Here is a 27,616-nt window from a genome sequence, read left to right on the forward strand (position 1 = left end):
CCGACAGTGTAGGAGGGTTCCCTTTTCTCCACACCCTCTCCAGCATTTATTGCTTGCAGATTTTTGGATTGCAGCCATTCTGACTGGTGTGAAGTGGTACCTCATTGTGGTCTTGATTTGCATTTCTCTAATAATGAGTGATGTTGAGCATCTTTTCATGTGTTTGTTAGCCATCTGTATGTCTTCTTTGGAGAAATGTCTGTTTAGTTCTTTGGCCCATTTTTTGATTGGGTCGTTTATTTTTCTGGAATTGAGTTGCATAAGTTGTTTGTATATTTTTGAGATTAGTTGTTTGTCAGTTGTTTCATTTGCTATTATTTTCTCCCATTCAGAAGGCTGTCTTTTCACCTTGCTTATATTTTCCTTTGTTGTGCAGAAGCTTTTAATTTTAATTAGATCCCATTTGTTTATTTTTGCTTTTATTTCCAGAATTCTGGGAGGTGGATCATAGAGGATCCTGCTGTGATTTATGTCGGAGAGTATTTTGCCTATGTTCTCCTCTAGGAGTTTTATAGTTTCTGGTCTTACATTTAGATCTTTAATCCATTTTGAGTTTATTTTCGTGTGTGGTGTTAGAAAGTGATCTAGTTTCATTCTTTTACAAGTGGTTGACCAGTTTTCCCAGCACCACTTGTTAAAGAGATTGTCTTTACTCCATTGTATATTCTTGCCTCCTTTGTCAAAGATAAGGTGTCCATATGTGTGTGGATTTATCTCTGGGCTTTCTATTTTGTTCCATTGATCTATATTTCTGTCTTTGTGCCAGTACCATACTGAAAAAGACTCCATTTTAGAGTTCTGAGGAAAGAGTCTTTGGAAATCCCCTGACCTCACCCCACCACCTGTGAGCCAATCAGATCCCAGATTAGGATCTCCTGACTTTACATTCAGGACTTATGACCTGCCCAGGAAATTCGAATTAAGCCCGGGAAATGGGAACCAATCAGAACCCAACACCTAACCCTTCCACAGAAGGTAACCAATTAGACATCTCCCAACCCAGAAACTCCCATTTTTCAAATCCTTCATGCGAGAATACCCTATATAAGCAAAGTAACCCAGAGTTTGGGGCTCCTCTCCTTAGCCACTGCGTCAGTAATGGTGGGAGCCCCCAGCTCGAGCTTGGTAGTAAAAACTGTCTTGCTTTTGCATTGGATATCGGCTCCCTGGTGGTCATTGGGAGATTTCGCGACTTGGGCATAACAGTTATTGTTGTTGTTTTATTTTTATAAGACGGACTCCCTCATAAACTCCCCAGGTCAAGAAATAGAAATTTACCAGACACCCCAGCAATCCTTTCATGTGCTTCAGTCCCAACTTATCCTTTTCCCTGAGAGTAACCAGGCTCCTGACTTATATAGTAGTCACCTCCTTGTGGGTGTATTTTTAATAGTTTATCACCCATCCCTAATTGGGTGCATTCTTAAGATACTGCAGCTTAGCCTTGAAAGAAGCCTTTTAAGTCTCCTTTAGTTTATAGGTTTCCTCTCTTTTTTTCTTCTCCTTATGGGTTATCTGTTAGAAAACCCCCAGGCATTTGATCTGTAGAGTTTCTCACAGTCCTGATTTTATCGATTGTGTCCTATGGTATAGCTCAATAGATGCGTCCGTTTTCTATATTTTTGTTGATTGACAGCTGGATGCAGAACTTGATTAGACTCAGTTCTGCCCCTTTGGCAAGACTAACTCTGCTTGCTCAGAATCTGCTCTGCTACTGGGCTACGCTTTGGCATCACTAAGGTGGTGGTGAGGTCTTTCCTTATAAAGCACACAATGTCTGCTTCTCTCTTGTGGTAAAGTTATTAATCACAGCCCTTCATGCTCATTACCTAAATCCATTCATTCTTTTGCAATCCATTCACTTGCAAAAGAAAGACATTCTACTTCTATGATTTCTTCTTCATTTATCACTTGGAATGTTTTACAAGGAGATAATTTCTGTCATCCACTTGGTAGGTTCCCGGGGTATATAGAAAAGACAATATATGTGCTTGACTCATCTGTATTTATCACTTCTCAGGATAACTGGCTCTCTGTTTTCCTCCCAAATAACCAATTCTATTTAAACAATTAATGTACTTAAATATTTTGATGGGTTCCAATTATAGTTATTATCACTTCTGAAGTTCAAATTAGCTCATCTTTAGGCAGAAGGAGCCTCTTCAATATGACTTCTGAGAGCCTTAATAGTTTCTGATAGCTTTCTTACTGCCTAATGTTAAAAAAAAAAAAAAAAGATGCGCAGGCTTGTCATTTACCTCAAACCAGCCATTGTCCCAGATGTTTCTCTGTTTTTTCAAATGTTAAGTACATCAAGACCGCGATCTAAGAATCTGGGTTGCCAGGGATGTTCATCCTTTCTCTCTTTCTGTCTGTCTTTCTCTCTCTCTCACACACACACACATACGCACACACACCTCTTAATAGATTGCCTCATGAGTTCATACCGATAGTTCTCATTCAAGGTTCTCATGTACTAAGGGGGGGCAGTAGAAAATCCAGTGCTTCATAATTACTCATTTGCTGATCCTATTTATGAACCTCAAAATAGTGATACTGATATCACCACCACATATATAATTACTGAGAAGAGTTTTAAAATGCAGTATATGCCCTTTCCATTCTTTTTCTACGCTACGATCTATAGTCTATATTCATTGCCTGAGCATACAGTCATTAAATATATTCTTTTTTCTTTTAACCCTCATCTAATCTTGGTACTACAAACAAATAATTACATTTTCAACACTTGCCACCATTCTTAGGTTGATATTTCTCTAGATACTCTGATGCTCAAATCTCATATTCTAGTAGATTCTTTGGAAGGGCTCATGGGAACTATATTCCCTGAGTTCTTTCATGTTGATAGCATTATTAAAGTTTGAACTGTGTCCTGTACTCACAGTGAAAACTAAAATAAATAAAAAATAAAGACGCCCAGAACAAGCAGTCTATTGAAACAACCAAGTAAGCTACCCAGGTAAAATCAGTGCAGAGGTGGTCATTGAGTCAATGACTAGTAGTCATTTTTTTCTTCTGAGGAATAAAACTGTCAGAATTACTTTCAGCTCTTCCTTGCTCACTGACCAGCTTCAGTTTCACAGTCTTCTCACAGATACCTGGACCTCTGCTGAGTTAGCACATGCTATATTTGGAATCAAAGGTGATAGTAAAGTTATATTTACTAAGCATGAGGCATATTCATATGTATTATTCAGTGTAATTCTCCCTCTAACCCTAAAGGGTAGAGGAGTAGTTTTTACTTGTTGCTCAGTAGAAGTATCTGTGGCTTTTAAAATTGCTGATGACTTGACACTTACTCAGACCAATTGAATCAAAATCTAAGGGTTGGCTTAGGCATGGATATTTTGTTAAAATTTCCCAGGTGATTCTAGGGGTGTTGAGAACTACTGGGATGGAGATTTCTACCCTTGCTTTATAGATGGTAGATTGAGTCAATTGCCTAAGATCTAAGGTTATATAGTTCCCAACTAAGTGTCAGAGCTAGGATGCAGGCAAAGGTCTATTTAATGTCAAAGTACAAGAATGTCCTCATCTGCTAAGTTGAGCCAACTCTTTATAGTGTAAGTTTCATGAGGACAAAACCATGCCTATCTAGTTTCCTCCAGCATTTCCAGTGTTCAACACAGTGCTGGGCATGTGGTACACATTTATTAAATATTGTTGAATGGAGGAGTGAATGAAATAAAATAGGGAATTCCCCAAAGACTTTTCCTTTACAACATCCACAGGATAAGAATACACAGTATCTTCTGTAAGTTGACCCTTTCTGCCATCCAGTTCCCCAAGTATCTGTCAATCAGCTCTCCAGCTCCACCTGCTACTACTTCAAACACCATGTTGGGCTTTCCAACTTCCTGTTGGAGGAAATACAGGAAATCTACAGTGAGGAACCCTGTGAAATTGGTCATTTGATAAGAGATTTTGACTTTTCTTCATGAGAAAGAGAGCTAGTAATGTTGTCTTTAATTATCTGCACCCAACCCTGAAGTGGAGGCTCTTGTAGGCATCCCAACTACTGTGAAGAACGAGGAAGGGAAAGGAAACAGATGGCTAAGGCTGGTCCTGTACTCTGACTTCAGCTTGTCATTATCACCTTTTTATTTTTTAACTTTCTGTTAAAATATATAATATACCTATACAACTAATATACAAAAAGAGGGCGCATGCTTTGCCATTGCTTTTTTGCTATTTAAACACAGAGTCAAGCCAGATGGGGGCCTCTTAACAAGATAGTGATTGATGGTCACCATGTTAAGAACAATCTGCAAGGGTGGAGATGCAGCAAGCATTGACTGCAAATGCATCATCATAGAGAGCCCTCTGAATCTCAGCTGCTGCTGCCCCATGACTGGCTTTCCCTCAGGCTGCTTTCCTAGGAAGTAGCCTAGGAATCCTCATGACAAGGAGCTTTCAGCTCAGTCTACCAAGCTCCTTCATCTTTTGTCTCTAATCAACAAAGAAGTTGCTAGCTGGGACCACAGACATGGCCATGAGTGAGCAGCAATCTGCTCAGTGTGGTTCACACATTCCCTTTTTACCTGCCAACTTTCTCACACCCTCATCCTTAGTGAGTTTATCAGCAAAAGTCGGGATCATGCACTGGCTGCGAGTATGACTGAGCGTTTCCAATTTCTAACCCATTTCAGATTGGTCTCATTCACTACTCAGTGAAAAGTGTTTAAAACATTTTCAGTTCCTAGAAGGGCTTCACAGTCTTCTCAAAATTTGTGTTTTTCCCCCCCTGGAGGGTATATTCCAATTCTCTGAATATGCTGATCATGTTTTACAGATCAAATATTGTTTAAAATAAAAAAAACACTTTAGAGTGTATATAATTTTAAAATTAGCTAAACCTGGGTTACAGCTGCCTCCTTCATTCTTTCTGAAACTCAATAAATGGGGGTAATACCACATGCTTTTGAGATTACAAACCTAGAGCATGAATATTCATCCCCTTTTCCTCTGGAATATAACTCCATGAGAGCACATTTTATGTCACTAGAACTTGGCATAGTGTTTAGCTCTCAATGAAATTGAATGCATTGGGCAGGCCATGAGTTGGGGGAAAATGAATAGATAAAGGATTTTCATTAGCTATATTTATAAAAAATGTTTGCTTTTTAGCCTGTATTTTGGTACTTGTTACACCTTCATTTGTGCTAGCCTTACTCTGTCTTCCTTCGCCAGGTTTAAATATAACATGTTTCAGAACTTGGTGGTTTAATGAGTGATCTTTAAAAAAGCTTGATCCAGCCTGTTGTTTTTTTTTCACTTTCTCCTCTAGCTCTGTTTCACTGAGGCGTTCTGAGGGGGTGGCAAGTGTGAAAAGTGGAGGGCAGGGGGCCCTGACTCACATGTGCTGGAGTGGGAAGATTTATTTTCTTCACTTTAATATAATAAACCCCCTCAGGGTCTGAGTTAGCATCATCATTTCTCCTTAGTCTGCTCTGTGAAGGCTGTCATCCCCACATGAAGAGATTGATGCCCCCTTCACTCTAAATAATAGGGACGAAGGCATGAGGGATTCTTCAAATTTTGCTGGGCTTAGAGTTTCTTGCCTAGGCTAGGAACTCAAGAGCCCTGGTGTTCATGGGGACTGAATGTATAAGACTCTGGTTTTGAAGAAGGGAAGCCAGTAAGCACTTTATAACACTTTCCATACTGGGATAGGTTACACACATCATGTCGTGTGTTCGAAGTCCTTCCTTAGCAAGTAGAGCTGGAGGTGGTCATAGCTCTGCTGCTATTGTTGTTGGGAGTATGGAGCTAGAGGGGAAGCAGGGGAGTTGACCAAGAGGGCTAACCACAGTAACACGAGTAGCTTGTACTCCATGCCCATGAAGGCCAGGGCTGTTGTTGGTACTATGACCGTGGCCACTCTTTGTAAATCGATCTGTTGGCATGGTTGGCACAAGTCTCTGTGAAAAGGTTCCTTGCTTTCCAGACTGTGAGTCTTCTTAGCCTGCTGCATCTTTGGCTGGGTATTCCCAAAGAACTAGAGTTACACTACTTTTTTCTAGAACCTAAGGACATGCATATTTCACTGCTTGCTTTCTCTCCCTCTTTTCCCTCTTCTTCCCCAAACTGAAAGTTCTCTGAAGGAGACATGGATATGTACCTCACAGATACCCCTTGAAGGACTTGCTATCCCAGCATGGGGGTTGCTGTCAGCAGATGGCCTCCAGTTTAGCCCTGTCACGGACTGCCTGAGCTGAAGAGCCTCCTTACCTAAAACCACACCATCCTCTGGGCAGCCCACATCTAAGTAAGGCAGAGATGTAGAAGCCCAGTCATTTCAGTGCCACGAAGACAACTCTGATGGGCAGTGTGGTTTCAGAGCTCCCCACTGATTGGACCAGGGCTTCTTTGGACCTGCCTTGAAGTTCAGCTTCTTTAACTTCCAAATCCTGCTTCCTCCCTTTCCTCTCACAGGTGCAGAGCCCCAGTAAACATCTTACACCCCAACTCCATCTAAATGACAGCCTCAAAGAACCCTACCTGTGATAGGCCCTAGCCTATTTTGTAGCTTTGTTTATGCTCAGAACTCCAAACTTTACCCTTGATATTTGAACAGTGAGTTTTAGATCTGAGAAAATGCTCTTTTCCTTCAACAAACCTTGGCTTTCAAAATTGTTGCCTATAGATGGAAAAACAGATTGAATTTGAAGCTCACAGTTAAGGAATAATTCCTTTGTTCTTTACTGTGTCTATCATTTTCTTAAAGCAATGAATGCCACTGATTCCTTGGGCAGGTTTCTGGAAATTTTCTAAAGGATGTGCTGTATGCAGCCCATTTTCCTTCCAACTGAATCTCAGTGAAAGATACTGCCTGGTTGTCATCCATGATTCCTCCTTCTCCCATTCTCTACCATCTCTATCAATCACCGAGTCCAAATAACTCTTTCTCCTGAACATCTCTTGGGTCCACACTCCTCTCTATATCCATGCTACCATTGTCTGTTGCCCAGATTTCTATAGGAGCCTCCTGACAAGGATGTCATCTCAATCCCCCATTCCTGCTGTCCTTCCAACACCTGTGTGTGAGGTAGGCAGTAGAAGATAGTACACGCTTCCTAGATGGTGCTGGTGGTGAAGAACCCACCTGCCAATGCAGGAGACACAAGAGATGTGGGTTCAATCCCTGGGTAGGGAAGATCCCCTGGAGAAAGAAATGCCACTCACTCCAGTATTCCTGCCTGGAGAATCCCATGGACAGAGGAGCTGGGCTGTACAGTCCATAGTGTCAAAACGAATATGACACAACTGAAGCGACTTAGCACGCATGTGCACAGCTCAGAGGTGCAGCCAGGTAGAGGAGAAGGAGCCAGCCAGTGAATTTCAGAAAGAGGGTCACTGAGGCAGGAGGAAAACCAAAGGAATGTGGTATTGCCAGAGCAGAAGATGGGAAGTTGGCACTGAGGACTGGTTAGAGGTTAAGGTGAAATACGTAACAGTCCATAATATTTGGCAGCACAGAGATCATGGGTGATTTTCAAGAGAGAAGTTTCAGTGGAGTCCAATGGGTAGAAGTTAAGTTGGAATAAACGATGAAGAGGAGAAAAGTAGAGGGTTTTTGATTGTTCTATGTATGTGAAAAGGAAATTGAGCAACTGGAGGAGAATATTGGGTGAGGGATCTGGGGTTTTGTTTGAATGTCATGGGATATTCTATAGCAGGTTTTTGCATTGATTTGGATGATCCAAAAACAAGCATTACTTGCAAATGCAGAAGAGAGAAGGGAATCCCTGAGAAGGTTCTGGGGGTCAGGGTTTCAGAGCTCCAGAGGGTAGGTGGACTTTTGCTGGAGAAACTCTGCTTCTTCCCCTGAAAGAGAAGGAATGGAGAAGATGGATATAGAAGATGGACATAGAGTCACAGATTAGGTGGGGAAGAGGATATATACTTTCTTTTATGATGGTTTCTATTTTTAAATCATAAATAACATTTTAAAAATCATGTTTAATTCATTTTTGAGGAAGGTTTGAGAAGAGAAACTGTAGAAGATATGAAATGATCATATTGATATTGGAAAAGCTAATTTACTAGGGAAACGTAAGAGCAGTGTTGAGTGTTTTGTTCAGGTTTTTGATCATGAATTTAAAGCAAAACTGGTTACCTCCATTCTGTGTGTATGCATTCATCTTCCAGTAATATTCTATTTTTAAAATGCAGGTGTGGGGAAACTGGACTCCATTAGGTGTGTTTTATTCCAAATAAGTGTTGATAGACAAGAGAGGTATAAAGGAGGGGAGGAAATTTTCAAAGAAGTGATTATAAATTATGGATTATGTGATCTAAATGAATCAGAAAGAAAATGAAAAGAGGGGACTGATTGGAGGGTAATGAGAACATGGCTGATGGTTTAGGGATATTGGTGAGGTGAAAAAATCATGAGCATGAACTGGAGTTGGGGATGGGGGGTGTGAGTTCGAGATTGGTGGGGAGATTAAGTGGGGAGGAGGATATGTAAATTCTTAGCTGATGGATTTCTATTTTTAATCATAAAGAACATTTAAAAAATCATGTTTAATTCATCTTATATTTGGAGATTTGCAGATTTGGAAATGGCGCTGATTGCAGTAATAACCAGTTAGTGTGTGATAATAAGACTAGAAAAGCAAGTGGAGATGAGAAGTTCAAGGAACTGAAAGTCCAGTTGGGTGTCCTCTCATCTTGCACACATCTTGGCGCTTTGTAGTTGTTGGTCTATCTTTCCAACAATGTGGTATTTAGGTCAGGATCACATTTGTCACTGCTTCCTCCCTAATGCCCAGAATGGTACCTGACCCATAAAATACTCAATAAACATTTATAGAATGAACAAATAAGTCTATTCTTTTAAAAATTCTGAAACTTATTCCTGAATTGAGAGCTGCTTCCTGGGACACCACTGTCTTCACTCTTCGTGGACCACTTCTTATGGGCGGCCTTGTGGGTAATAACATTTACTGCTGCTGTGGATGCTGTGAGAAGCACTCTTTGTAATTCTCTGTGGTATTTAGTGTAGGTTGCTGAGGAAGTAATTCACTCCCTTACACAATATTCCTTCCATTAGGACCCACAAGGGAAACTTTTCTAAGATTTCATTGCTAGGAAGACCTGTGACTCTCCTGAGTGAACTGACACTTTGTGAGTCTCATAAGTGAATGTGTTTTCCTCTTTGTTTTGTCTATTACAGCCAGATTTGTGGTGGAGGCTGAGGCTCAGCTTCAGCAATTATGCAGAAAAATATGATATCCATTTCTTATGAATTATTTTATCCTTTGCTTTATCTGATTATCTTTTCCTGATTTCCTCATCTTGGTGATTTCTTCTCATGTTTCTTTTTCTATTCTAGAATCTTTCTTGAATATTTAATATTAAAATATGTCTCCCCAAGGTTCAGCTGGGTGAAATTTTCTCCTGACCACTTCAATTGGTGCAAATTCCTGGTGATCCTGGGGAAAGCAAACCTGTTATAAACCTTAATAGTGAAGATTAAGATTAGGTCCATTTATAAATAGTACATGTTTCTGAGGATTTATTGAGTTAATTAGTGTTGAGAATTTCTATAATATATAATGTTCAAAATGTCATCTATCTTAGACAATACAAGGTACAAAATTGTTTATAAAAAGTAAACATAATTCCAAAGATTTATCAATTAAATTTAATTTATCAATTAAAACCTCTGGAATTCCAGCTCCCCACATCAGGCTTTGCTGCTCTCCGAGCCTCAGTGGCCCCCTGCTCTGACCATGGCCATTTGGAGAGGCTCCAGTTCCTATCTGAGCCTTTATTAACTTAATTAAGGCACTTTATGAATTTTTGAAATATATTTGCTTAGTCAAATAATTTAAGAAATGTAAGATGAGCTAAATCATGTCTAAAGACTCTGGGAGCCTCATAAAAAATGCAAATATGGTAGTAAAGTGGAGATCAAGATGACAAATACGGACAGAGACCTCCGAGGGATGATAAGAATGAATGGGAATGAGAAGATGAGTGAAACTCTACAGGACTAACCACACGGGAACACTCAATGTAGAGATCTACATGCTATAAAGAAAATGAAAGGCAAAAAAAGAGGAAGCGTGTTATAGCTATGAGCTTTGCAGTACATCATAGTGGACAGTCATTAAATACATTACGTACACTAAATACTGCCACTGTGGGAAACTGTATTCCAGAACACTCGTTGATGCCTACTGTAATTTTATAAGAGCTGCTTTCCTCAGATGGAAGTGCGAAGTTAGCAGGACAGAGAATGAGCACAGCTTGGCATGGGTGCTCTCACAGTGGGGTGGAAACCAGGCCACTGCATGCATTGACTGAGGGTAACTGAATGTTCTCTCAGGTTTGATCACTAGTCTCAGTAAGTGTTGTGCATAAGAAGAGTGAGATTGTTGAATGAGATTGTTCAAAGTGTTTGCTGTAAAATACATGAATAAGCAAATAAAATGCATTAAAAATTTATTAACAATTGTAAAAATATTTGAGAACAATATAAGTTATGTTGGTATAGCTAGTTTTTGTAAACTACCTAAAATCCTTCTATGGGAGAAGCTGAGTTATTCATTAAACATAAAATAGGACTATACCAAGTCATATTTCTACTATTGAATTGAAAAAATGACTCTAGGGATGGAATGTGTATCATTAGAATTATTAGAACTACTAGTTACCGCACATGATGTGCATTGCTGTTGTTGTTTAAGTCACTAAGTCATGTCTGACTCTTGCGACCCCAGGGACTATAGCCCACCAGGCTCCTCTGTCCATGGGATTTCCCAGGCAAGAATACTGGAGTGAGCTGCAATTTCCTTCTTCAAAGCATCTTCTTGGCCACCTCTGGAATTCCAGCTCCCCACATCAGGCTTTGCTGCTCCCTGAGCCTCAGTGGCCCCCTGCTCTGACCATGGCCATTTGGAGAAGCTCCAGTTCCATAGTGAAAAGAGAAACACATATTTGCTTAAAGTCAGTTTGAAAAACAACAAGGTATCTGTTTTGCTGTGTGAAAATCAGCTGAAGGGGAGTGTCTTAAGAATCATGTGTGCTGAGTTAGCACTTCTAAAGTGTTACCTGGAGAATGTGCACCCGCAGAATGTTCACACGGCTTGAGGGAAATTCACATTGGGTCCTTGCCTGAGTCCTGTAAGATAAAGTTGATAGTAGAAACACGTTTCTGTTTCCCTGTTTAGCCTCCTCTCATTTGTTTTCTCTGTCCTGCTATAGTAGCTTCTGGAACAATGTACAAAGACTATGTCCCTCTTACACTCAGCAGACCACTTTGCTTAACTAGAATTGCTACAATCTTCCCTCTCTCCCTGGAGCCCTCCCTATAGACGGCAGATAGCCCCTGGCTGGTCCCATGGTGTTGTGTGTATGGGCTGGGTTTAATCCCGCTCTTTCTCAATCCAGGAATGAGCATTAGTAGTAGGTGCTTGTTCTTAAGAGGGAAGGAAGAGCATGCTATTAAGAGGAGACTGGGTCTGGGATAATCCCCAGAAGAAACCCTGGCGCCTTGATGTACAAAGTAGTAGTCTTCTACTTGACACAGATTTGAGTAGATCGCTGAATTTTTAGAGGTGTCAGAGACAGATTTAGAAGAACTGTAACCTGTGAGCTCATTTGCAGCTTATTATCAAGTGCTTATAAAAAGCGCCTTTAGGGGACATACCTAGTGGTCCAGTAGTTAAGGCTTCACCTTCCAGTGCAGCGGATGCAGGTTTGATCACTGGTCTGGGGGTTAAGATCCCACATGCCTTGCAGCCAAAAAACCAAAACATAAAACAGAAGCAATACTGTAACAAGTTCAATAAAAGACTTTAAAAAGTAGTCCATATTAAAAAAAAAAAAAAGAAACTTTTTTTTAAGAAAAGCACTTTGAATATGCACATCACAGTTCTTTTTAAATAAAAGATATTAATTTAATTTTAATTTGATAGTATGATATTTCACATCACAGTTCTTAACCCAAGAAATACAGAGTACATGGTCTCATGGGAGAGACAGACATTAAGAAGATCATTGCTCTCAGGGTTATAAGTGGTGTAAAGTAGGCGAAACAGGGTGATGTTGAAATACAAATAGTAACTGGGGGGATTCCAAAAAAGCTTCAAAGAGATGGTGTTATTGGGGGTGGGCCTTGAAGGAAAAGAAGAGTTTGCCATGAGAGAAAGAAAAGAAGGGTAATATTTCAAGGTAGAGGAATTCTGTGTCCAAAGACATGGAATCTGGAAGTAGCCTGGCCTCCTCAGGAAATAGCACACAGGCAAGAGGGAGCTGCTCCTGCAGGGAATTGGGGGAGCAATGGCTGGAGAGGAAGCCATGCCACACAAGGTGCCTTTGGTTCCCAGCCAGGGGCCCGAGGCCTTTTTCTCTCCCTCTGTGGAATGGAACCATAGATTTTGGAACAGGAGGATATCTTAGAAAACATCTGGCTGATAAAGAACCTGAGAGCCACATGGTGAATTGATTAAACTACATATTTAAAAATAGAGCATGATTTAAGAGTTACTGCCAAATGAGAATCTCCTGCAGATTTTTGTCTTGCTTGAACACATATGTATTATCAACATAACCATTTTGTTTCTTAGGTGTGCATGTTTGCAAATGATGGACAGTGTATTGTTAGGGCTTCATGTTCTTATAGACCCAAGAAGTTGGGTCTGTCAGTGTGTTTACTGTGCAGAATTAAGATGAATGCTTTGGACACTCACTCACACCATGCAGGTGGGAGTATACATTGGAACAGTTCTTCTGAAGGGCAGTTTGGCAATGTACGTCAAAACAGCATTTGAAATCTGAACAGCATTGACCTCAAATTCCTTTTTAAAGAATTTGTTCAAAGGGACTGGCCAGAAATGCATCTAGAGTATATTCGTTCATTGTAAGATTGTTTATAATGTCAAAAAACTGGAGATAACATACATTTTCTAATAAAATAATTATGGTACAGTGGAGTATTCTGTCAATAATAAAATGATTAAGTAGAGATTTTTGAAATATGAAAATTTTATATGAAAGTATATTCCTAAATGAAAAAACAGGTTACAGAATGGCATGTATAATGACCCTAATTCTGTAAGAGTTAGATATTTTTACAAGATTAGGTTTATTTCCTTTTACAAAAATTAGTCTACTTATGTGTATGTATGAAAAAAATCTGGAAAAATTTATACCAAGATGTTAATAGCAGTTATTACTGTGTGGTACGATAGTAGGCAATTTTTAATTTCTACTATTGTCTTATCCATATAATTTCTAGGATTTTGGTTTATCAATAAACAAGCACCACTTGATTACTTGTGTAATTAAAGAGTTATACATCATTTCCCCATGTGAGTGCAGACTGATTATCTGCCTGTTTGTTGTTGTTGTTTAGTTGCTAAGTCATGTCTAATTCTTTTGCAACCCATGGACTATGGCCTGCCAGGCTTCTCTGTCCATGGGATTTTCTAGGCAAGAATATGGGAGTGGGTTGCCATTTCCTTCTTTAATTTACCTGTTTACTACACCTATTTAAGATATTTTGATTGTTTCTTCTGCAACTGTTTGCCAAATGATTGGGGAAAATGAAGAAGTTAGGGGATAATATATAATGGCTGGAAAACTTCTGTCTTTTGTAGGTTGTGTCTGTGATGGGAAAGATAGGCTAGGTTTATCACTACTCCATTTTGGAAAGCACAAATCTTTAGGTTAAGCATGGCTGGCTGACTTCCAGAATTTCCATTTCCTTAGTGACTGAATGGTGTAATAAATCGGATAAAAGCATCTGCTATTTTTCAGATCATCTATGCTGTGCAAATGTCTCACCGGACACTGGGATCCCCCTTCAAAAACTCTGATTTTTCATATTCTGCACATAGAGATGGAACTAATCTGAGGTTGAGCCAGTCCTCTTAGGGGGTGTTTCATACTTGGTTTGTCCACTTAATTTGGACGCTGGTGTTCAAGTCGGCGTCACCCACATCTAGAGTTTGCTTCTAACACTTTTAGAAAGGATTCTGTACCTTGGGTTTTATGAAGATGGTTAATGTATTGTGGAGAATGAACTAAAACACCATTCACTGTTCTTACAGATAGACTTCAAGCTGTAAAGGAAAGATACACAGCAGGTTTGGCCCGTTTCTTCTCTCCTTCCTCCCTAAGGAACTTGGAGATAACTTTTTACTAGACTAGTTTTGGTCCAAACTGGTTTCTTTTCTGCCTGTTTCATGTTGCTCTTATCTGAAAAGCTCCCATCTGCCCTGGGGTATCTACATCTTGCTCTTGTCTTTATTATAGAGTCTTTATTTGTGGCAGAATGAAGAAATGACCTATCAATTGGTGTGAGTTTTTCCATTTTTTTTCTCCTTCCCTGTTTCAGGTGGGAAACAAGGTTGTTCTTATTTCTTTACCTTGGAAACTTCTGCAGGGAAGAGAGAAGAAACGTCAGAGGAGAAGAGCTCTTCTAACATGTTTGAAGATCTTGAGCTTTTCACAGTGATGGCTTTGAGTGTTCTGGGGAAGACAGATGCAGAGGGAGCATCTTTAAGCACAAGGTGGAGCAGGGAAATCCAGATATTAAGAAGATCTGGATAATGGCCAGTCTGGAGAGTAGTTGGGACCCATGCCCTGCTCCTAGCAGAGCTCTAGGAGGGCAAGCTTTCTGAGGTACCATAGGAGATTTACCACATTGCGTGCGTGCTCAGTTATGTCCAGCTCTTTGCATAGACCACAGCCTGGCAGGCTCCTCTGTCCATGGAATTTTCCAAGCAAGAATACTAGAGCAGGTTGTCATTTCCACCACCGGGGGATCTTCCCAACCAAGGGATCAAATCTATGTCTCTGTGTCCCCTGTGTTGGCAGGAAGATTCTTTACCTCTGTGACACCTGGGAAGCCACTATGGGGAAAGAGGCTGGAATGAAGTCTGAGAGACACTGCATCTCTGGCTCTGAATGACATGCACTTTGAGGTACCCTTAAGCTGATGAGAAGAACATGCTGTTTCTGGCTCTGGTGTCACTGGCTCTGAGTCCATCAGATGGACTTTTTTAAAAGGCCTCGGTTTCCCTTCGATATCCCTCCAACATGCTGCCTATGGTTCATAGAGATTTCTGAGTTTTTTTTGGCTCTAAGAAGAGATGGACCAGACCACTGCATTCCCTTTGTGAGGATTCATAGTTTGGGGGCCAGAAGCTGAATATTTAAGGGCTGTGGTTAGTAATAAGGTTTGCACTCCTTTGTGTGAAAAAGTCACTTCCAAGTTGGAGCTAAGAATAGATAACCCATTTTCGTAACTGCATGAGATTTCCTATTTCACGTTATTGAACGTAAGCCCTCCCTTCTGTAGCAGCTCCAGCTGTAATCGTTTCTCTATGCTTAGGAGCAGGTAATCCATTTTTAGTTGCACTATTAAAAACTGTGCTATTGATTATTTCTTGGTTTGTGTCATGGTTTCAGAGGCTGTGATGATATAAAGTCACTGTATGTTTGGATCTCTAATCATCATTGCTCATGCATCAAATGGGGCTGTCGATGCAGACTGGAGCAATAAGGATGACACAACATGAAAATGAACATGGATGACAAGCTGAGGATGAGAAATAGAGGCAGCAGCACTGACCTCAGGTCTCTGAGAGCTCAGGGGGAAAGTTAGAGCATAGTCACCAGGACCTATAATACACGAATAACATAAAATAAGGCAGGAATTAACAAGGGCCAGAATCAAGTTACAAGGCATTATGCACACTTAGAGAAAGGAGTGTTTATACCTGGATGAAGTATTTTAGTCTTGAATGATGTATAGGATTTGTGTATGCAGAAGAGGAAGAGTAACTCATATGTCTATTTTTTGGTGAAGTATTGCAACTAAAGCCTGCGGATCTGGTTCTTATAAGGTAAGTTACAGGCTACACAATCCATCATGCGCCATGCTTTCCTACCATATCTAAAGCCTGAGTTTGGAGTGGATTGGAAGAAGGTAAAATTCATGTTTCATTTCCTTTCAGGAGAGTTTAACTCAACTTTCTGTTTTTTAAAAATTGTTAATTGGAGGATAATTGTTTTATAATGTTGTATTGGCTTCTGCCATACAACAATGTGAATCAGCTTTAAATATACATATATCCCCTCCTTGCTGAGGCTCTCTCCCACCCCACCCGCCATCGCACCCCCCTAGGTCATCACAGAGCACCAGGCTGATCTTCCGAAGCTATATAGCAACTTCCCACTAGCTATCTATTTTACACAAGGTAATGTATATATTTCAATGCTACTCTCTCAATTTGCCCCACCCTCTCCTCCTCCTACTGGGTCCACAAGTCCGTGCTCTATGTCTGTATCTCTATTCCTGCCCTGCAAATAGGTTCATTAGGACCATCTTTCTAGATTCCATATATCTTTCTGTCATTCCTCTTAATTGAAGATTTCACTGAGCCAATGATGTAAGTTCAGGCATTGTCCAGAGATGAGGGATGGCTGGGGATGAGGGAGGGTTTTGTGGCCTCCCTTATCTTCCACTGGTCCTTGATATTCTGCCTGTGCTTAAGAGCAGTTATCAAAGCAGAGTAGAGGAAAGGATAGAAAAGAGTTCACATTTCCAGGTTGTTCAGTTATAAATTTCTGGATACCAAACATGGGAAACACCCAAGGTAGAATTGATCCTGTGAAACGTGGGGGTCAGTGATCAACAGAAAAGCATTCTCCGTGCACTGATCAGATCATCAGTGAGGCCAAGGTGAAAAGGAAAGCACCTGGATAGGAAAGTCTCCAGACATGACAGTACCAAGTCTGGTTGTTGTTACTATAATCTCAATATAATTATAAGAGCTAATATTTACTGAGTACTTACTTGCTGCCAAGTTCCTGACATGCATTATCTTTCTTACTCCACATAACTATCCCATAAGAGAGACACAACTGTTCTCTTTTACAGATGAAGAAACTCAGGCAGAAAAGTTAAAGACAATTGGCCAAGGTGATTAGCTAGGAGTTAGTGGAGCATTTCAGTCTGGCTCTTGAGCCTCAACATGTAATTCTTAGCCAGACTGACTGTCTGGTTTCAAGAGAGCAGATGGGAGTGTGTATAGGGGATTTCTGCTGGTGCTCCCCGTGTCCTGGTTGGGGGGGGGGGGGTAATGGAGGCATTGCTGAGTTTACTTGCATTATCAGGGATAATTTAATGGGCTTCTCTGGTGGCTCAGATGGTAAAGAATCTGCCTGCAATGCAGGAGACCTGGGTTTGATCCCTGGGTAGGGAAGATTTCCCTGGAGAAGGGAATGGCTACCCACTCTAGTATTCTTGCCTGGAGAATTCCATGGGCAGAGGAGCCTGGCAGGCTACAGTTCATGGAGTCACAAAGAGTCGGGCACGACTGAGCAACAAATACACTTTCATTAAAACAAGACAATGCTGTGCTCACAGAATTCATGTCCCACATTTCCTCAGATGTTTTCTCTTTTATCTGCCATCAATAGAGTTGTAACTTTATGGTGGCATTTGTGAGAAGCATCAATAATGAATTAAAATAGCTTTTTGATGGAAAAAACTATTGATAACCTATAAAAGAGTAACACTCTTAACAATTCATTTGCAGTTGATTGAAGAGAGCAAATGAAACAAAATTTGTAGCATGTTAGATTTTGCTGGTTTAGTTTCTGAAAAATAAATAAGCCAATAAACTTCTACTGAAGATTGCTGGCTGTGTATGTTGAGTTACAGGACTGTAATATTTATTCACCAATCAGGAAACATGAGTTTGCATTCCTAAATATCCCTTTGCTTCTCAGACACATATTTGTATAATTCTTTGGCTTCCTGTAGGAGAAGTGATGTTGAACCTATCTCTTATGTTCAATTGCTGTTTACAAGTTCACAGCCAATTCTAGACTCTACCTCCAATACAAGAAAAGAAGAAACATTTCTAAGAAAACGTTCAGGTTTTCATTTCCAACAAAGCTGTGGCACAAACACACTGGAATTAATTGGATATTTAATGTTATGCCTTCCTAGAGTTGGCATGCACTATTTTCTAGGACCCTGGTGCATTGGGTCTGTTAAGAGCACATAGAACCTTAAAAAAATGTTTTGGCAAAAAGGTAATGCGTGCACACAAGACAAAATACAAGAGGTGTTTATCATGTAGTTTGAAAACTAAGGGTGTCCCCAACTCCATTCCATGGCCATAAAAATTACTGATTTCCTTTCTTGTGTCACATGACATCTTGACTCAGATAATTTAATATGACAATAGTTTGATTTGATTGACTGAAAAACAATTAAACTTCTATCTTTAAAGAAATTACTAAAGAATAGTCATGTACAATGCATCATGGCACTCCTCACTTCTTCCGTTATAACCAGTTCTTTCTTTACCACAACTCTGCTGCTCACCCCACTAAGGGTGATGATACAAGGAAAAAGAGAACAGAAGAGAGATCGGATTGTGGGGCTCAGGTAAAGGCAAGGATAGAGGGGTATCAAGTCTAGATCAGATGAGAGATGGAGTGAGAGCTCAGACTGTGTGTTGTGTAATTAAGTTTTTAAATCCAACTTTTAAAACTCTAATTTGCTGGTTCATAATGTGTTTTATGTTAAGTAAAGCTTTAGTGACAGCCTTTAGTTGAGCTTGAAACCTGATTAGGACATTTGGTTGTTCAGGTCACATGACAGGCTTCGTGATGAAGCCCTGATGGTGAGTAGGCATGGAAGGTGATATATGCATCCAAACCTCTATGGCCAGTGGGCTTGGGCTGCACTCTCACTTTAAGCAGAGTGAATGTGGGGGATGTGGGGGTGGGGAGAGAGGAGGCTGATGTCAGATATGTTCTTGGAATTCTCCAAAGGTCTTCCATGCCCACAGGCTATGCATATTTTTGCAAAACTTGCTCTTATCCTCCCCACCAAAACCAAAAACAAAATAACAGTTTACCGTGGCTTCTAGTTCTGATTCACTGCAATGTAGTGCGCTGGAGATTTGGAATTCTCCAGGCAAGATCAATGAAGTGGGTTGCTATTCCTTTCTCCAGGGGATCTTCCCCACCCAGGGATTGAACCCACATCTCCCCCGCATTGCAGGCAGATTCTTTACTGTCTGAGCCACCAGGGAAACCCAGTGGATATATAATTGCATTTTCCAGCAGGACGAGAGGAAGGTGGAGGAAAAGGTAGGGGACTAACATGAGCCAAGGCATGGAAGAGTGACACCCTCTGTGTTTGAGAGATGGGCAGTGGAGGGTGTGGTGAGAGCCGGTGAGGAGTGGAGAGTGCGGGTGAGGAGCGCAGAAAGACACATTTCTCTAGAAGAAGCTTGGGCTGCACTGGGCACAACGTTGTATGGCCTTGGGCCATTTGAATCCATAGATCAGGAGTTCAGAATGACCTCCTTGGTTACAATGTGGAGGGTGAAGTGGAGAGGGAGATCAAAATTTTTAGTTTGTACCACGCATACTGACTAGCAGTCCTAAATGCTACTGCACCAAGAATACAGGAATATTCTTAAAGCAAATCCTCCGTCATCTTTCACCAGAGACAAGAAAAGTGTGAATGCCAATTGTCTTCTTATATGTCAGGCTTCTTGAGAAGTGATTTCAGGTATCTGGCTCACTCTTTGAACACTAGCTGGCTGTATTACCATCTGTTTGGAGGTTGGAACTCAGATACTTTGGGCTTCTCCATCTTGCCTCAGTTGTTTATATGTTTTTTAGATTGTTGAGTTAAGAATTTAGTTAATCTCTGTGACTCGGCAGGTCAAAACTGTCAGTTTATAGGTAGGTGCACCATGTCCCAAGTAGGCTGAAAACATGCTTGTACAATAATATTGGCACAGCAGAAATGACAAGGGCCAAGGTGCGATTTCTAATGTTGGAGCTAACTCACTCCTTCAGAGGTCTTTGCTGATGGCTCAGCAGTAAAGAATCTGCCTGCAATGCAGGAGTTGTGGGTTTGATCCCTGGGTCAGGAAGATCCCCTGGAGGAGGGCATAGCAACCCACTCCAGTATTCTTGCCCAGAGAATCCCATGGACAGAGGAACCTACAGTCCATAGGGTCACAAAGAGTTGGGCACTATTGAAGGGACTGAAGATGTACACACACACCCATTCAGAGCCATGCTCGTGTGACCAGCAACCCCCCAGCAGGACATGTGAGGACAGTGGACCATGAACCTGGCTGACTGGTTCCTTTATGGTGAGTACAGGTGAGTGAGAGTGATGAAGACAAAGGCTATGAGAAAATGCTGTAGAAGAATTTCAAGCAGTGCAACACAAATAAAACATGATGAAAGTGAAAGATGCTCAGTCTTGTCTGACTCTTTGTGACCGCATGGAATTCTCCAGGCCAGAATACTGGAATTGGTAGCGTTTCCCTTCTCCAGCGGATCTTCCCAACTGACGGACTGAACCCAGGTTGCCCGAATTACAGGTGGATTCTTTACCAGCTGAGCCATGATGAGTGAGAAACTATAAGCGCAGAGCAAGCTGGCTCACAGCACTCAGTATGGCCCATTGAGCTGACCAGGGACATCTACTGATGTCCTACTGTGTGCTTGGTACACAAGACCAAGATGGGGAGAGTAAGATGTACTTTCTGCTTGCAAGCATCTCTCCATCTTAGTGGGAAACAGACTAGGTGGTGGATACATGAGATGATTTCTTCCTCAGAGCCTCCGGAAGGAATCAGTCTTGTCAACACCTTGGATTTGGAATTGGAGCCTCCTGAATTGTGAGAAAATAAATTTATGTTGTTTTAAGCCACCTGTGTGCATACTCAGTCACTTCAGTCATGTTTGATTCTTTGCGACTCTATGGATTGTAGCCCACCAGGCTGTTCTGTCTTAGGGATTATTCAGGCAAGAATATTGGAGTGGATTGCCATTTCCCACTCCAGGGGATCTTTCCAATCCAGGGACTGAACCTGTGTCTCCTGCACTGGCAGGTGGATTCTTTACCACTGAGCCACCTGGGAAGTCCTTTAAGACATCTACTTTATGGCAATTTGTTACAAGTAGGAAACTAATATCTAGATAAACTTGTGATGGTACAGCCTCGTTTTCAAGTAGAAATCCGGGTCTGATGTCTCAATGGAAACAGGTTGGAAAGTTCATGATGCCAGGCACATGGCAGCTTTGCTTTGCATGCCTGGGCTCTGGGGAGGACCAGGGAAGGGGAAAAAAGGCTACCAAATGAGGCTACCAAGAGGACCACATACAGAATTCAATAGCATACAGCACTTTGAAAAATAAGTGTAACATGCAGGGCAAAAAGTGTGAATTTCATTACACGAAGATCCACTATTAAACAATCAATAAAAAGATAAATACCTTTTAGGAAAATGACAAAAGTTGAGAAGCAATCACTATACAAAGGAAACATGCAAATGATGAATGGATCATCACCTGAATCGACCTGGGCTCACTGAGCATCCTGCCTCCTCTTAAACTGTTACTTGAGATTTGCTTTTTCAAATGTGTCCTAATGATGCATGTTTAGCACCCAGCTTGTGAGCACCAGAGAGAGAGGGGGCTTATTTCAGCCCAGATGAAGCAAAGGTGGGTGCTGCACAGCCTGCTGCATCAGCAGGAGTAATGCTGAAGCATGGAAACAATCCTAACCTGGAGCAAAGGGGTGTTGCGAAATAGGAAAGCGTCGTCAATTGAAGAATCAACACACACGCATTTGTTGAAGACCTATTTGACTCCAGTGGGGAGCACAAAAACACCAAGCCCTGCTCCCACTCTCCTCCCCTCTACCCCCAACCCCCACCCCGTCACAGAGGAGAAAAGTCTGAGGGATAAGAACAACAACCCAAGGAGGAATGAATTGTTTGGCCAAGAATTTATGAGTGGTTTTCAGTTCTGGCTGCACATTAGAATCCCTGGAGAGCTTTTAAAAAATACAGATGCCTACTGGAATGTTCATAGCAGCACTGCTTATAAGAGCTCCAAACTGGAGACTATCCAAATGCACATCAACAGTAGTATGGATAAATAATTATGGATCATTCACATAATGGAGTGCCACTTAGCAATGAGAAGGAAAGATTGACTACATGCAACAACATGGATAAATCTCTTCACTATAATGTTGAGTGAAAGAAACCAGATAAACAAGTGTCACGCTTAAAGGTACCATCACAATGGAAGATGCTAACAATAGAAAAAAGTAAGTGTGGGGTACACTGGAATTCTGTATTATCCACACTTCTTTTTTTGTTGCAAATCTGGACTGCTCCAAAATTCAGAAGTCTATTTAAATATGAGTTATACTGTATAATTCCATTAATGCCAAAGACAGACAGCATTCATCCGAAGCTATTAGAATTCAGGAAGATGCTTACCCTGGAAGGCATAAGTCTGGGAAGGGAACTGGGGTGGTATCTTTTTTAAAAAATTGTTTTTATTTTTGGCTATGCTGGGTCTTCATTGCTGTGTACAGGCTTTCTCTATCTGCAGCAAGCAGGGGTTAGTCTCTAGTTGCAGTGTGGGGGCTGCTTATAATGGGGGTTTCCCTTATTGCCGAGCACAAGCTTGTGGGCTTCAGTAGTTGAGGCTCACAGCCTCAGCAGTGGTGGCTCACAGCTTCAGTAGCTGTACAGCACAGGCTCAGCTGTCCTGTAGCACGTGGGATCTTCCTGGATCAGGGATCAAAACCTGTGTCCCCTGCATTGGCAGGCAGATTCCTACCCACGGGACCACCAGAGAAGTCCTGTTCTGTGACTTAATCTATGTGTTGGTTACATGGGCATGTTCCATTATGAAAACGTATTGAGCAGTTTCTGTATGTAATATTTTATTTTGATAAAATGTGAAAAGCTATGCTAATGTCTAATCCTACCTAGACCAACAAAATCAGATTTCTTAGAGGAGGACCTGGGCATTAGGATTTTTAAAAACCTCCCTAGATTATTTGAATGTGCCTCCAGGATTGAGAACCACTGCTATTTGTCCTGTGGGCAGTGAGAGGAGCCAGAAACCAGTTTAGACTGGAGGCATGGGTGCAAACTTCCCAGAGAAGCAAAACATGCATGAATCCTGAAAGACTGGGAGAGATTGAGGCCAGTGGGGTTCCACTATACATGAATGTTTCAAGCCCAGGAAACATTCAATTTCCAATTCTCATTTTTCAGTTTTTCTGGTGGTGGCTACACTTTTGCTTAGAAACTCGATTTCCCGTCTTAAATGCTCTTGTCATATGTTGACCCCTTCAGTTCAAGAGCTGTGAATAGGGTGTCACCGGGCTTCATGCAAATGGAATTATAAAGCAATTGGTTTTGTGTACCTTATGCACTATATTTTATCTAATTTGTAGTCTCTCATATTACTGCTCAAGCCTCAGTAAGCCCTGAAAAAAGCATGCTTATAATAAATGACTAGAAAAACAAGCCTTGGCGTTTAGGTTGGATTGCAGACGCATTCCCTATAGTGTCAGTAATCAACTGCTAAGACATAATACATTCAAGTGTACCAAACGGGGAAGGGAGACTTCTTTGGGGAAAGGATTGATGGATTCCTGGTTTGCGCAGAAACTTATATCTGAGTGTGTCACTGCTGCTGTGATTATTATTCTAGACCATCCAGTGGGCTCTCTGGTAAGTTTCTTACTTGTAAGGGCGACAGGAGCCGTATGGAATATTCACGAAGAGTATTTGTGAATTTACAGTGTTGTTTTGTTTTGATAGCCTTTACTTCCTTGGGCTCATCCTAGGTAATGAACGATGATAACAGCTGGCCTTTTTGGAATACTCACATCATGCCAGGCACTTTGCCAAGCCCCTTCCGTGAATTATTTCATTTAATCCTCCCTTCAATCTTAAGAATCCCCCCTTGACAGCTGAGAAGTCTAACATCCAGGATTAATAATTTACCCAAGGTCCCTCCCCGCCATCAGAAGCAAAGCCAGTTATGTCAAAGCAACTGACATTCAGACCCTGCTTTTAACCATGGTGTGGCACTGCCTACAAGGGTCCAGGAAAGTTGAGGTGAGGGGACCTTGTCACCATCTGTGCTCACAGCCTGTGCCTCCCCTCGTCCCCACCTCGCCTTACGTCTCACGGTCTGTCACCTCGTCCTCTCCTCTCCCTCTGTCCTTTTCTGCCCCCTCTCCTGGTACTTTGCTCCTCAGCTCATCTCCAGAAGAGTGGATGATAAATCTCACATTTGCGATTTGCTGAGTCATTTCCCTCAAGAGTGACAGCACATGAGAAACTCCTCCAGGAGGACCACGCCTGCCACCCAGGAGTCATGAACGTGACATCAGCTGGCCCAGGAGACAGCAAACTCCGGCCTGCTGGCCAGATCCTGTGTTGGTAAATAAAATTTCAGGAGAACACAGCTGTGCCCTTTCGTGTATTTATTAGCTGTGGCTGCTGTGGCACTACAGTGGCAAGGTTAGAAGCTTCTGACAGAGGGTGTGGACCACAGAGCCTAAGGTATCTGCTCTCTGAGCCTTCTGGAGAAACTGCCCACCCCAGTGACAGTACAGAAAGGCCCTACTGCAGAGCGTGGGGCATAGGGCTCCATGGTGGCTACTTCCCCTTCCGCGGGTTTCTGGCGGCTTCCTGTGGTGGATTCCGGCGGTGGGAGCATTCTGAAATCACATCACGTGGGTCACGGCTGCCCCTGCCCATTCATGGCAGGCAGCGGAGGCCACAGTCCTCGCTGAATATTCATCTGCACTTTGGCAAGTGAAACAGTGACAAGTGTCCTCATAGAAACAAAACGATGTATTATTCATTCTGCAGAGTATTTCCAGGAAATCCCCAGCTGGGGTGGAAGCAGCCTGGGACTGGGAGCAACTCTCGGTGCCAGGACCAGTGAGAGGACTACAGCGATGGCTGTTTCAGTGTGGCAGATACCGGACAATTATGTGTCCTGACAGCTGTTGCCTTACCAGATAAAAGAAGACACTTATTTTTTTTTTTTCTTTCAGAATGTGTTTGAAATCTCAAAAACTGGAATTAGTCATGAAACACTTCAGGTTAACTGCTTGTCTGCTTCATTATGATATTTTTGGTTAAGGACCACTTTCCATCAGGCGACCCTTGTTTTCCACTGGTTAGTGGCAGGGGTGGCCCAGGATTGCTGTGGAAGTGAAATGGCTCAGTCGTGTCCGTCTCTTTGCGACCCCATGGACTGTAGCCCACCAGACTGCACTCTCCATGGGATTCTCCAGGCAAGAATAGAGTGGGTAGCCATTCCCTCCCCATTCCCTACTCATTCAGGGGATCTTCTTGACCCAGGGATCGAACCTAAGTCTCTTACATTGCAGGCAGATTCTTTACCATCTGAGCCACCAGGAAGGGTTTCTGTTGACAATATCAAACGGCTAGGCTGCACTGACACTGCTTCTAGGTCCAGTTCAGGAAGCCATTACATGCAACCTCCCAGATTCTTCATGAATTCTACTTTCTTTAACTTGGGGGGCTGGAGGCCTTGCATTTGTGGACCATTTTATCCAGGAGCTGTATTTCCCATTCTAGGGATACCCACGTACCGGGATCTAATACTTTCTCCTGGATGACTTAGAGGGTCTTACCTTCTTAAATAGGTAATGTGAACGTGAAATTGCTCAATCGTGTCTGACTCTTTGCGACCCCATGGACTATAGCCTACCAGGCTCCTCTGTCCATGGGATTTTCCAGGCAAGAGTACTGGAGTGGATTGCCATTTCCTTCTCCAAGGGATCTTCCCAAGCCAGGGATTGAACCCGGGACTCCCGCATCGTAGACAGACGCTTTACCGTCTGAGCCACCAGGGAAGTCCTTCCTAATCATGGCTCTTGGCACTCTCAGTAAAATCTAGTCTCTGTGAAATAGAGTGATGAAGAGTGGAATTAATATGAAATTAACCCTGCAGTGTTAGCCTGGCTTCCCCCAAAGCCCAGGTTTACTGGAAGAACATAATGCCTGGAGCAGGACTGAGGGCAGAGGGAGGGGAGACAGGGAGGAGGAAGGGTGAGGTGAGGTTGGGCTGTGGAGCCAGCCTTCTGGAAGTTGCTTCACCTCCTGAGGCCATTTTCCTGGAAGAGATACAAGATGCCTCTCAGTTCAGTTGACCCTGATGGGGGGAGAAGGGGAGAATTTATCTCCCAGCTTTTGTCTCCCCACCAGGACCTGGCTACCAGGTTTACTCCATAGGTTCTTAGTGCCTCCTGGCTGCATGCGTGGGCCCTGAGTGGGGCCCTGAGAAGACCCAGGGCTCCTGTTGCCCGCTGGTCAGGCCTTGCCATGCCCCTCAGTGCATCTGGCTTTCTAGGGGAGCGCACTTATAGCTCTTCCCAGAGAGTTAACATCACGGAGAGTGGAGAGCTCAGAGTCCATGGCTAAATAAGCCAGTGTCTTTATCCTTGTGTGAACCAATGATGAAGCCTGTGCTGTCCATTATTCCAGAGGCTTCCAGTGGTCGAACCTCAGTTACCACTGCAATCACCTGCTCATTGTCAGACCATTTATGGGCTTTCTTCTCACCCCATCTCACTCCCCTACTCCCCTCTCAGTGTTCCAATCTTTATTTCAAAGTCCGCTTCTGGGAGAACCCAACCAAAGACCACAGAGAAGCTGTGGAGGAGGTGAGAGGCCCAGGGAACAAGCGCGCAGCGTGTGCCACCCTACTGTGCCTGCGGGAGTGCTCCAGGGGCAGTGATAGTGGAGAGGAGAGTCAGGGGAGGCCTAGCGGTGAGGGGGTGCAGCAGGCATCTGATGGGCGTCTGCTCCACCTGCCAAGAAGTGTTACAGTTCACTGATTTGAACCAGGCCCTGGGTAAGTATTTACCATATGCAGAAAGAGTGCTGAGCACTCCCTGGGGATCAATGCATTTAAGGCTCACCATTGGGAAGCAGCCACTATTATCATTGCCCACATTTTATGAATGAGAAAACTGAAGCTCAGGAGGATGAAATAACCTGCCATCATCCTTCACCATTACTATTAATACTTAAAGATTTACTATGACCTAGTTTAATTTTAGGGGACAGAGCTATTCAGGCATCCTGTTCCATTGATCTCTTACCAGGCACAGTATCTTAGTTGGGTGTGTGTTTGACAGTGTGTGTGCATTGGGTGGTGGGGACATGGGAGCTGGGGGTTAAAATGTATACACCCATTTCCCCTCAGTGTGACCCAAAGAAATAACCTCCCACTGTTTGCAATCCAAGCAGAAGCTGGTCTGAGTCTTGTGTCTAGTTTGGGTCCTTTTCCAGGACTAGAAACTGTTTCTAAATTAGACTCGAACTTACTGACCAGCAAATAGCACAAAACAAAATGTTTTTATGATGATTTAAGTGTAAATGAGTCAGAGGCAGAGAGATTAAATTTTCCCTCAAATACACAGGGGTTAAAAAAATTACAGTCTCCAGAGAGGCTGGCTCCTTGAGGACTGAGTTTTCGCCAAGTCAGCACATTCAAGAAGGAGTTTGTGACTCTCTGCCAAACCCCAAGCGCCACTGGCTGCTTTGCCTTAGTTTCTTGCTGAACCCTGGAGAAATCTATCTTCCTAAATCCTCGCTGTCTGTCAGAACTGAAAGCCCATTTCTGTGCAAATGATTCATTGTTATAATTTGTGCCACCTCCTCACAGACCTTCAGACTTTTCATTTTTTACATCAATTCCTATGTAATATTTCAACAAGTCT

At 42.3% G+C, this 27,616-nt stretch overlaps 1 non-coding gene across 1 annotated transcript; it reads right to left on the reverse strand.

Annotated features, from left to right (window-relative positions):
- Positions 1-25,672: 25,672 nt before the first annotated feature.
- On the reverse strand, positions 25,673-25,744 carry TRNAR-ACG (transfer RNA arginine (anticodon ACG)). The gene has a single exon. It is a non-coding gene; the product is annotated as a tRNA-Arg (tRNA).
- Between the last annotated feature and the right edge of the window lie 1,872 nt (positions 25,745-27,616).

This window comes from Budorcas taxicolor, chromosome 10 (assembly GCF_023091745.1).
Source record: "Budorcas taxicolor isolate Tak-1 chromosome 10, Takin1.1, whole genome shotgun sequence".
NCBI classification, from domain to species: domain Eukaryota; kingdom Metazoa; phylum Chordata; class Mammalia; order Artiodactyla; family Bovidae; genus Budorcas; species Budorcas taxicolor.